The sequence below is a fragment of the Arachis hypogaea genome, chromosome 6, assembly GCF_003086295.3.
Source record: "Arachis hypogaea cultivar Tifrunner chromosome 6, arahy.Tifrunner.gnm2.J5K5, whole genome shotgun sequence".
In the NCBI taxonomy this organism is placed as follows: Eukaryota; Viridiplantae; Streptophyta; class Magnoliopsida; order Fabales; family Fabaceae; genus Arachis; species Arachis hypogaea.
The window spans coordinates 36,689,153-36,700,158 of NC_092041.1; the positions used below are offsets into that span (position 1 = coordinate 36,689,153).

The following is an 11,006-nucleotide window of genomic DNA, read 5'->3' on the forward strand; positions in this document are numbered from 1 at the left end:
TTTGGCAAGGTCAAGGTTGCAAATTCGAGCATATGTAAAGTGCATCAAACCACATGTAAAGTGCTTGGGAGCCTATGTAAAGCGCATGGTTGTGTATGTAAAGTATATGTGCTTATATGTGAAGCATATGGGCGAATTGTAACCCCCAGGAGTTAGTTTGGAGGCTTGCTTTCCTAGGAGCTCTCTTGTAATGAATTGAAATCCTCTACTTTGTCCGAAAACTTTTTTATTTAGTTCCTTCCATCCTTGTCTTGCTTGTTTCCATTACTTTCTCCTCTTCCTTCTTGTCTTTATTTGATTTCAACAATTTTCACACATACCAAAGCTTAAAACAACTTCTAGAAGCATTGATTAAAACACTAAAAATCTCAATTAAGAATACGAAAATTACTAACTTTATTCAACAGAAATAATAATAAAAAAACAAATAAAGAAGCTCATGCATCACATATCACTATCCCTACTGAGCTTTATCTTTCGGGTCTCAAGTGGGCATTACGTATTGCCGTCCCCACTGAGCTTCATGCACAATATCTCAAATGAGCATTAGGTTTTGCTTTTCTCTAGAGATTGTTCTCAAAATCAAATTCTTTGATTTAATTGTTTCATTTTCCACAATCCTTTACCTAAATATCTATTCCTCATACCTTAAAGCTTATTCCTTTAAACTTTAAACTTTAATTTAAACCCTAAATCCTTAAACCTCAAACCTTAATTTCTTAAACCTTAAACTTTAATTCTTTAAACTCTAAACCTTAAATTTTAGACTCTAAACCTTAACCTTATACCTTAATTTCTTAAACTTAAACTTTTATATCTTAACAATTTTCTTTAAACGTTTTCCTTAACATTTAATCACTTATTATTCCGACTTTAAACTTCAGATCCACCTCATAAACAACATTAAACTAAACTTAAATTAACCTTTTTCAGAAACATCTAAGACTCGACTAAAACAATCTTGAGAAATACCAATTTTTTAGACTTATATTATATATACAAAAAACAATCAACCTCAAACAAGTACTTAAACATACGTTTCCAGTCATCAAATATCAAATTTATAAATTACATATCCAAAATACAATTCACACAGGTTAATTTAACTAAACTCTTACCTTTTCTTAGGTTCGAAATTGGTTTCCTTCTTAGAACTTCTAACATCCATTTCTTTCCTAGTTTTCAACCAAAACAGTCAAGAAATTCAAGTTTTCTCCGTACTTACTTCAAAACCAAAGCTATTAAGGAGAAAAGAAAAAAAACAATAATCCTACCTCAATTTACTTCAAAGAAATTAGTATGAAATTGAATAGGAGGATTGTAACACTCTACCCTTCAAAGCCTTATACTTAAGTAATAATTCAATGAGGGTTTAGTGCTATGACAATTTGCCGATCGTTCACACTCAATAACAAACATCGAAAAAGTAGATAATTAAAAGCTTAAAGAAATAATAAGAGCAAAGAGACATATATAGGTATATATAAATATCTACTAGTATTGTCCTACAAAGATTAGGCCGACTAGTGTTACAATGGAAAAACAGTTTGATATACATACCCTATCTCTCCAAATATACATCAAAATCCTCTAAAGGCAAGTTTTTTTTAAAAAAAAATACATCAGATAATTTTATTCAAAAGAAGGAGAGAATCTAAAAACCAAAAAAGAAGCAAAAAGTCTTTATCGCCATCTTCCAGATAAGACTCTCGCTCACTGAGGAGCGCTGGAACCTGCATCTAAAATGCAAAAGTAATATATGGGTGAGAACCCAAACCGCCGGGTTCCCAGTATGGTAAAAGTGTTGAATCGTTACAATATAAGATAACAGGAACTCTCTAAATAATCTTGATCTCCAAAGTTTCATTGATCAAACCTTAAGGTTATCACTAAACCAGAAAATGGCAACTTGCCTAAGGATTTCTAATCTATCTGTATATTCTCAATTTTCTGCAAACCTCCAATCACAGTATCAGGAACAACCTTTAGCGTCACCACCACCAGCATGAGGGATCTCTCAATTGTTCAAACACATACAAAATAGTACAAAGAATACACAAGTAGAGAAAAGAAATAAAACAATTAGATCAAATAACATATAGGTACAATTATTCAAAAAGGAAAGCCAAATACAAGATGCACACCCAAATAATACACACAAATACAAATGATGCATGCCTTCCCTATGACCAATGAGCTCATCTATCAATTTTAAGCCAAAACCTGACATATTCATTCATTTATAATCTCTTGGGAAAATCATCCAAAAGGGTCTAAATGTCCAGCCACATCTTGCGATGGAGGGTCAACATAGTCTCAAATTTTAACCCGGAGCAGGTGGGGAACCACAGCACCTACATCTACCTAGGGAGTTCCAAGCTCAACCGAGAGCAAGTAGGGTGAACCACAACTCTTATATCTATTTAGGGAGTTCCCATATCAAATATCCAAGAGGAACAAAAAAGGAGATCCTAACATTCCACCATCTCCCTAGAGGCAAACTTATATTCCCAGGAGGAACAAAGAAGGAGATCATCACCTTTCAACATTTCACTTAGGTCACACTTTATAGGAAAAAGTGCCCAGGCACAAACAATCATGCTCAACGCATAATCATAATGACAACATATGTCTTCAAACTCATTTCCATCCTCCTATCATATCAACGCATCACTTCAATCACTTTCCAATACTTTCTACCCTCTAATCCACTATCTCCATACTCATTATAGGGGTTATAGAAGTTTACAAGCTTACTGAAAAAGCCTAGCACTCAAAAACATAGATTTTGTGAGAAAACAAGACTTGTGCGTACGCATCACCCCTGTTCGTACGCACAAATCAAAAGTGCATCCCAGCTTGTGCGTACGCACAACTTGTAAAAATCCCACTCATGTGTATTAATCCCTAGCACGTATGCACGACCTGACTACTGAATGAAAACATCGCGCAGGAGACCATTTCTCGCACGTGTGACTCCCCAAAATTCTGGTTTTCTACCTAGGTCTGAATTTTTAGTTTTTAATACCAGTTTTCAATCATTTATAACTTTTTCTACAAAATTCTACTTTTTCTTCATCCTTAAACAAATTTAAAGCTCTAATCACCATCTTTAATTTAAGATAAATTTCATCAAGTTCCAAACTTCGAGCGCCAAGTTTTGCCTTGTCAAAGTTAGTTAAAAACTCATTTTTACCAATTCCACACAAACCATCAATTTCATCAATTCTCAATCCAATTCAATCCTAAACCATTTTAAAACCATTTCTACACATTCCAAACACTTATCTATCAATTGTCAACCATTCCAAGCCTAATAAACACACTTCTAACTTATTTAAGACATTCCATCCATTATATCTATTCTCAATAATAACACACAATATTTATACATCCAAATTCTCAATCAAAACTTTAGCATACATACTTAATCTCGTGCAACAATTCACACCACTTACCTTAACTTACCACATAGGGGATTCCTCACCCTATCAGGTTCTATGGCCCAATTTCCATATCGATGCCTCAATAGGCAATCAGTTCACAACATTTATTTAATAACAATTTCATTCAAACTCAATCAAAGCCATGTTTAGTATGCAAACCCACACTTTATCTCAATAATACTTAATCATCAACCAACATATATCACAATTTTCACTAAACCAACATTCAACCATGACAATTCAACAATAATTCTAAGGCCACTAGCCTAGGACTTCATATCATATTACATGGTATTTACCTGAAACTAAAATACATATCTTAATGTGAAAAATCTCAAGCTTCTGGTGGACAAAATTGTGATTAAAGAGTTTCAGGCACTGTTAGAGAAGCTCACAACTCCGTTCAACTAACCAGCAAGTGTACTGGGTCGTCCAAGTAATAAACCTTACGTGAGTAAGGGTCAATCCCACAGAGATTGTTGGTATGAAGCAAGCTATGGTCACCTTGTAAATCTCAGTTAGGCAGATTAAATTGGTTTATGGGTTTTTGAAAATAGAAATAAGAAAATAAATAATAAAATGGATAGAATACTTATGCAGATTCATTGGTGGGAATTTCAGATAAGCGAATGGAGATACTGTATGGCTCAAGGACGCCTGCTCTCCCACTCCTTCAACTCAATCCTTCTTTACTCCTTTCCATGGCAAGCTGTGTATAGGGGTTCACCATCAGCGGTGGCTACTTTCAATCCTCTCGGGAAAATGATCCTATGCGGCTGTCACTCGCACGGCTAATCGTCTGGAGGCATCACCCATGGTTGATGGCTACATCCCATCCTCGCAGTGAAAACTACGCTCACGCACTCTGTCACAGCACGGCTAATCACTGGTTGGTTCCTGCGCCTACTGGAATAGAATCCCTTGATTCTTTTGCGTCTGTCACTAACGCCCAGCACTTGCAAGTTTGAAGCACGTCACAGTCATTCATTACCGGAATCCTACTCGGAATACCACAGACAAGGTTAGACTTTCCGGATTTCCAGGATCCTACTCGGAATACCACAGACAAGGTGAGACTTTCCGGATCCTCATAAATGCCGCCATCTATCTAGCTTATACCACGAAGATTCTGTTGGGGAATCTAAGAGATACACATTCAAGCTCGGTTGCATGTAGAACGGAAGTGGTTGTCAATCACGTGCGTTCATAAGTGAGAATGATAATGATCGTCACTTTCATCATTACACTCATCATGTTCTTGGGTACGAATGAATATCTTGGAATAAGAATAAGAGAGATTTGAATAAAAGAAAATAGAATTGCATTAATACTTGAGGTACAGCAGAGCTCCACACCCTTAATCTATGGTGTGCAGAAACTCCACCGTTGAAGATACATAAGTGAAAGAGGTTTAGGCATGGCCGAATGGCCAGCCCTCTCCATGATCAAGTGACCGAATATTCAAGAGATTAAACTGTCAAAAGATGTCTAATACAATAGTAACTTATCCTATTTATACTAGACTAGCTACTAGGGTTTACATGAGTAAGTATTTGATGCATAAATCCACTTCTGGGGCCCACTTGGTGTATGCTTGGGCTGAGCTTGATCAATCCACGAGCTGAGGCTTCTCTTGGAGTTGATCTCCGAGTTATGACGTGTTTTGGGCGTTCAACTCCGGATCATGACGTTTTTCTGGCGTTTAACTCCAGACAGCAGCATGTACTTGGCGTTCAACGCCAAGTTACGTCGTCAATCTCCGAATAAAGTATGGACTATTATATATTGCTGGAAAGCTCTGGATGTCTAATTTCCAACGCCGTTGAGAGCGCGCCATTTGGAGTTCGGTAGTCCCAGAAAATCTATTTTGAGTGCAGGGAGGTCAGATTCCAACAACATCAGCAGTCCTTTTGTCAGCCTTCTTCAGAATTTTGCTCAAGTCCCTCAATTTCAGCCAGAATTTACCTGAAATCACAGAAAAACACACAAACTCATAGTAAAGTCCAGAAATGTGAATTTAACATAAAAACTAATGAAAACATCCCTAAAAGTAGCTTGAACTTACTAAAAACTACCTAAAAAGAATGCCAAAAAGCGTATAAATTATCCGCTCATCACAACACCAAACTTAAATTGTTGCTTGTCCCCAAGCAAATGAAAATCAAATAGGATAAAAGAAGAGAATATACTATAAATTTCAGAATATCAATGAATATTAATTTAATTAGATGAGCGGGACTTGTAGCCTTTTGCTTCTGAACAGTTTTGGCATCTCACTTTTTCCTTTGAAGTTTAGAGTGATTGGCTTCTCTAGGAACTTAGAATTTCGGATAATGTTATTGACTTTCCTAGTTCGGCATGTTGATTCTTGAACACAGCTACTTATGAGTCTTGGCCGTGGCCCTAAGCACTTTGTTTTCCAGTATTACCACCGGATACACAGATGCCACAGACACATGACTGGGTGAACCTTTTCAGATTGTGACTCAGCTTTGCTAGAGTCCCCAGTTAGTGGTGTCCAGAGCTCTTAAGCACACTCTTTTGCTTTGGATCACGACTTTAACCACTCAGTCTCAAGCTTTTCACTTGGACCTTCATGACACAAGCACATGGTTAGGGACAACTTGATTTAGCCGCTTAGGCCTGGATTTTATTTCCTTGGGCCCTCCTATCCATTGATGCTCAAAGCCTTGGATCCTTTTTACCCTTGCCTTTTGGTTTTAAGGGCTATTGGCTTTTTCTACTGCTCCTTCTTTTTCTTTCTATATATTTTTTTCGCCATTTTTTTTTCGCAAGCTTCCTTTTTCACTGCTTTTTCTTGCTTCAAGAATCAATTTCATGATTTTTCAGATCATCAATAACATTTCTCTTTGTTCATCATTCTTTCAAGAGCCAACAATTTTAACACTCATAAACAACAAGATAAAAAATATGCACTGTTCAAGCATTCATTCAGAAAACAAAAAGTATTGCCACCACATCAATATAATTAAATTAAATTCAAGGATAAATTCGAAATTCATGTACTTCTTGTTCTTTTGAATTAAAACATTTTTCATTTAAGAAAGGTGAAGGATTAATGGATTTTATTCATAGCTTTAAGGCATGGTTACATACTAATGATCATGAAATAAAGACACAAAACATAGATAAACACAATACTAAAAACCAAAAACAGAAAGAAATAAAGAACAATGAATGAATCCACCTCTAGTGGCGTCTTCTTCTTGAAGGGCCAATGATGTTCTTCAGCTCTTCTATGTCCCTTCCTTGCCTTTGTTGCTCCTCCCTCATTGCTCTTTGATCTTCTCTTATTTCTTGGAGAATGATGGAGTGCTCATGATGTTCCACCCTTAATTGTTCAACATTATGGCTCAAATCTTCTAAGGAGGTGTTGAGTTGCTCCCAATAGTTGTTGGGGGGAAAGTGCATTCCTTGAGGCATCTCAGGAATTTGTTGATGATGAGCTTCCTCATGCACTTCTTGGGGGCTGTGAGGAGCTTCTCTTGCTTGCTCCATCCTTTTCTTGGTGATGGGCTTGTCTTCTTCAATGGAGACATCTCCATCTATGATAACTCCAGCTGAGTAACATAGATGGAAAATAAGGTGAGGGAAGGCTAGCCGTGCCATGGGTGAGGACTTGTCAGCTATTTTGTAGAGTTCATTGGAGATGACCTCATGAACTTCTACTTCCTCTCCAATCATGATGGCCCGATCCACAGTAACTTCAGATCGGTTGCTAGTAGGAATGATGGATCTTTGGATGAACTCCAACCATCCTCTAGCCACAGGCTTGAGATCCAGTCTTCTTAGTTGAACTGGCTTGCCTTTGGAGTCTATTCTCCACTGAGCTCCTTCCACACATATGTCCATAAGGACTTGGTCCAACCTTTGATTAAAGTTGACCCTTCTAGTGTAGGGGCGTTCATCTCCTTGCATCATAGGCAAGTGAAACGCCAACCTCACATTTTCCGGACTAAAATCTAAGTATTTCCCCCGAACCATTGTAAGGTAGTTCTTTGGATTCGGGTTCATACTTTGATCATGGTTCCTAGTGATCCATGCATTGGCATAGAATTCTTGAACCATCAATATTCCGACTTGTTGCATGTGGTTGGTTATGACTTCCCACCCTCTTCTTTGAATTTCATGTCGGATTTCTGGATACTCATTCTTTTTGAGCTTGAAAGGGACCTCGGGGATCACCTTCTTCTTTGCTACAACATCATAGAAGTGGTCTTGATGGCTCTTGGAGATGAATCTCTCCTTCTCCCATGACTCGGAGGTGGAAACTTTTGTCTTTCCTTTCCCTTTTCTAGAGGATACTCCGGCCTTAGGTGCCATTGATGGTAATGGAAAAACAAAAAGCTTATGCTTTTACCACACCAAACTTAAAATTTTGCTCGCCCTCGAGCAAGAAAGAAAAGAAAAGTAGAAGAAGAAGAAGAAGAGAATATGGAAAAAGGGGAGAAGTGGGTTCGGCTACGTGGGAGAAGAAGGGGTTGTGTTGTGTGAAAAATGAAGTAGAAGGGAAGGGTATTTATAGGGAGAGGGAGGGTGGGTATTCGGCCAATTTGGGTGGTAATGGGTGGGAAAGTGAATTTGAATTTGATGAAGGTAGGTGGGGTTTATGGGGAAGAGTGGGTTGATGTGAAAAGAAATACCATTCCTTCACCATATAGGCATGTAAATTGCCTTCGTGCATCATTCTGGCGTTCAAACGCCCATTGGTGCACGTTCTGGGCGTTCAACGCCCATGTAATGCATGTTTCTGGCATTAAACGCCAGTTTCATGCTTGTTGCTGGCGTTTAACGCCAGCTTGTCTCCTTCTGGCACATTCCTGGCGTTCAGCGCCAGGATGTTGCTTGTTTCTGGCGTTCAGCGCCAGAATGGTGCTCTGTTCTGGCGTTGAACGCCAGCCAGATGCATCTTACTGGCGTTGAACGCCAGTCTGCGCTACCTCCAGGGTGAACAATTTTTTTCTTCTGTTTTTGACTCTGTTTTTAATTTTTTTGATTTTTCTCGTGACTCCTCATGATCATGTACCTAATTAAACACAAAAATAACAAAGAAACAAAATAAAATAAAATTAGATAAATAAAATTGGGTTGCCTCCCAACAAGCGCTTCTTTAATGTCAATAGCTTGACAGTGGCTCTCATGGAGCCACAAGGTGATCAGGTCAATGTTAGTGTGTAGTCCCAACACCAAACTTAGAGTTTGGATATGGGGTCTTAACACCAAACTTAGAGTTTGGCTGTGGCCTCACAACACCAAACTTAGAGTTTGACTGTGTGGGCTCTTCTTGACTCTGAACTGAGAGAAGCTCTTCCTGCTTACTCTCTTTTGTCACAGAGGGATGGCCATGTGCTTTAAACACAAGGTAGTCCCCATTCAATTGAAGGACTAATTCTCCTCTGTTGACATCTATCACAGTTCCTGCTGTGGCTAGGAAAGGTCTTCCTAGGATGATGCATTCATCATCTTTCTTCCTAGTGTCTAGGATTATGAAATCAGCAGGGATGTAAAGGCCTTCAACCTTTACTAGCACGTCCTCTACTATTTCATAAGCTTGTCTCAATGACTTATCTGCCAATTGCAATGAGAACAAGGCAGGTTGTACCTCAATGATCCCCAGCTTCTCCATTACAGAGAGTGGCATAAGATTTATCCCTGACCCCAGATCACATAGAGCTTTTTCAAAGCTCATGGTGCCAATGGTACAAGGTATTAAGAACTTGCCAGGATCTTGTTTCTTTTGAGGTAGAGTTTTCTGAATCCAAGTATCTAGTTCACTAATGAGCAAGGGAGGTTCACTTTCCCAAGTCTCATTACCAAACAGCTTGGCATTCAGCTTCATGATAGCTCCTAAGTATTGAGCAACTTGCTCTCCAGTCACATCTTCATCCTCTTCAGAGGAAGAATAGTCTTCAGAGCTCATGAATGGCAGAAGGAGATTTAATGGAATCTCTATGGTCTCTATATGAGCCTCAGATTCCTCAAAATCCTTAATAGGAAACTCCTTCTTGCTTGAGGGATGTCCCAGGAGGTCTTCTTCACTAGGATGTTCGTCCTCCTCCTCCCTAGTGCATTCGGCCACTTTGAGCAAATCAATGGCCTTGCACTCTCCTTTTGGATTCTCTTCTGTGTTGCTTGGGAGAATACTGGGAGGAGTTTCAATGACTTTCTTACTCAGCTGGCCCACTTGTGCCTCCAAATTTCTAATGGAGGATCTTATTTCATTCATGAAACTGAAAGTGGCCTTTGACAGATCAGAGACAATATTGGCTAAATTAGAAGTGTTTTGTTCTGAATTCTTTGTCTGTTTCTGAGAAGATGATGGATATGGCTTACTATTGCTCAGCCTATTGCGTCCACCATTGTTAAAGCCTTGTTGAGGCTTCTGTTGATCCTTCCAGGAGAAATTTGGATGATTTCTCCATGATGGGTTATAGGTGTTTCCATATGGTTCACCCATGTAATTAACCTTTGCCATGGCAGGGTTCTCAGGATCATAAGCTTCTTCAGAAGCTACCTCTCTAGTACTGTTGGATGCATGTTGCAATCCATTCAGATTTTGAGAGATTATGTTGACCTGTTGAGTCAACATTTTGTTCTGAGCTAATATGGCATTCAGAGCATCAATTTCAAGAACTCCTTTCTTCTGAGGTATCCCATTATTCACGGAATTCCTCTCAGAGGTGTACATGAACTGGTTGTTTGCAACCATGTCAATGAGTTCTTGAGCCTCTTCAGGCATTTTCTTCAGGTGAATAGATCCACCTGCAGAATGGTCCAGTGACATTTTCGAAAATTCAGAGAGACCATAATAGAATATATCTAATAGGGTCCATTCTGAAAACATGTCAGATGGACATCTTCTGGTCAACTGCTTGTATCTTTCCCAAGCTTCATAGAGGGATTCACCATCTTTTTGTTTGAAGGTTTGAACATCCACTCTCAGCTTGCTCAGCTTTTGAGGAGGAAAGAATTTATCTAAGAAAGCAGTGACCAGCTTATCCCATGAGTCCAGGCTATCCTTAGGTTGTGAATCCAACCATATTCTAGCTCTGTCTCTTACAGCAAAAGGGAAAAGCATGAGTCTGTAGACTTCAGGATCAACTCCATTCGTCTTTACAGTCTCACAGATCTGCAAGAACTCAGTTAAAAACTGATAAGGATCTTCAGATGGAAGTCCATAAAACTTGCAGTTTTGTTGCATTAATGCAACTAGTTGAGGCTTAAGCTCAAAGTTATTGGCTCCAATGGCAGGAATGGAGATGCTTCTTCCATCAAACTTGGATGTTGGTTTTGTGAAGTCACCAAGCATTCTCCTTGCATTATTATTATTATTATTTTCGGCTGCCATGTCCTTCTCTTGTTCGAAAATTTCTGAAAGGTTGTTTCTGGATTGTTGTAATTTAGCTTCTCTTAATTTTCTCTTCAGAGTCCTTTCAGGTTCTGGATCAATTTCAACAAGAGTGCCTTTTTCCCTGTTCCTGCTCATATGAAAGAGAAGAAAACAAGAAAAGAAAGAGGAATCCTCTATGTCACAGTATA

The 11,006-nt window shown here is 38.6% G+C and overlaps 1 non-coding gene across 1 annotated transcript; it reads left to right on the plus strand.

The window, feature by feature from the left end:
• The first annotated feature begins 10,309 nt into the window (after positions 1-10,309).
• LOC112700425 (small nucleolar RNA R71) lies at positions 10,310-10,413 on the plus strand. Its single transcript, XR_003153334.1, has one exon. It is a non-coding gene; the product is annotated as a small nucleolar RNA R71 (small nucleolar RNA).
• The last annotated feature ends 593 nt before the right edge of the window (positions 10,414-11,006 follow it).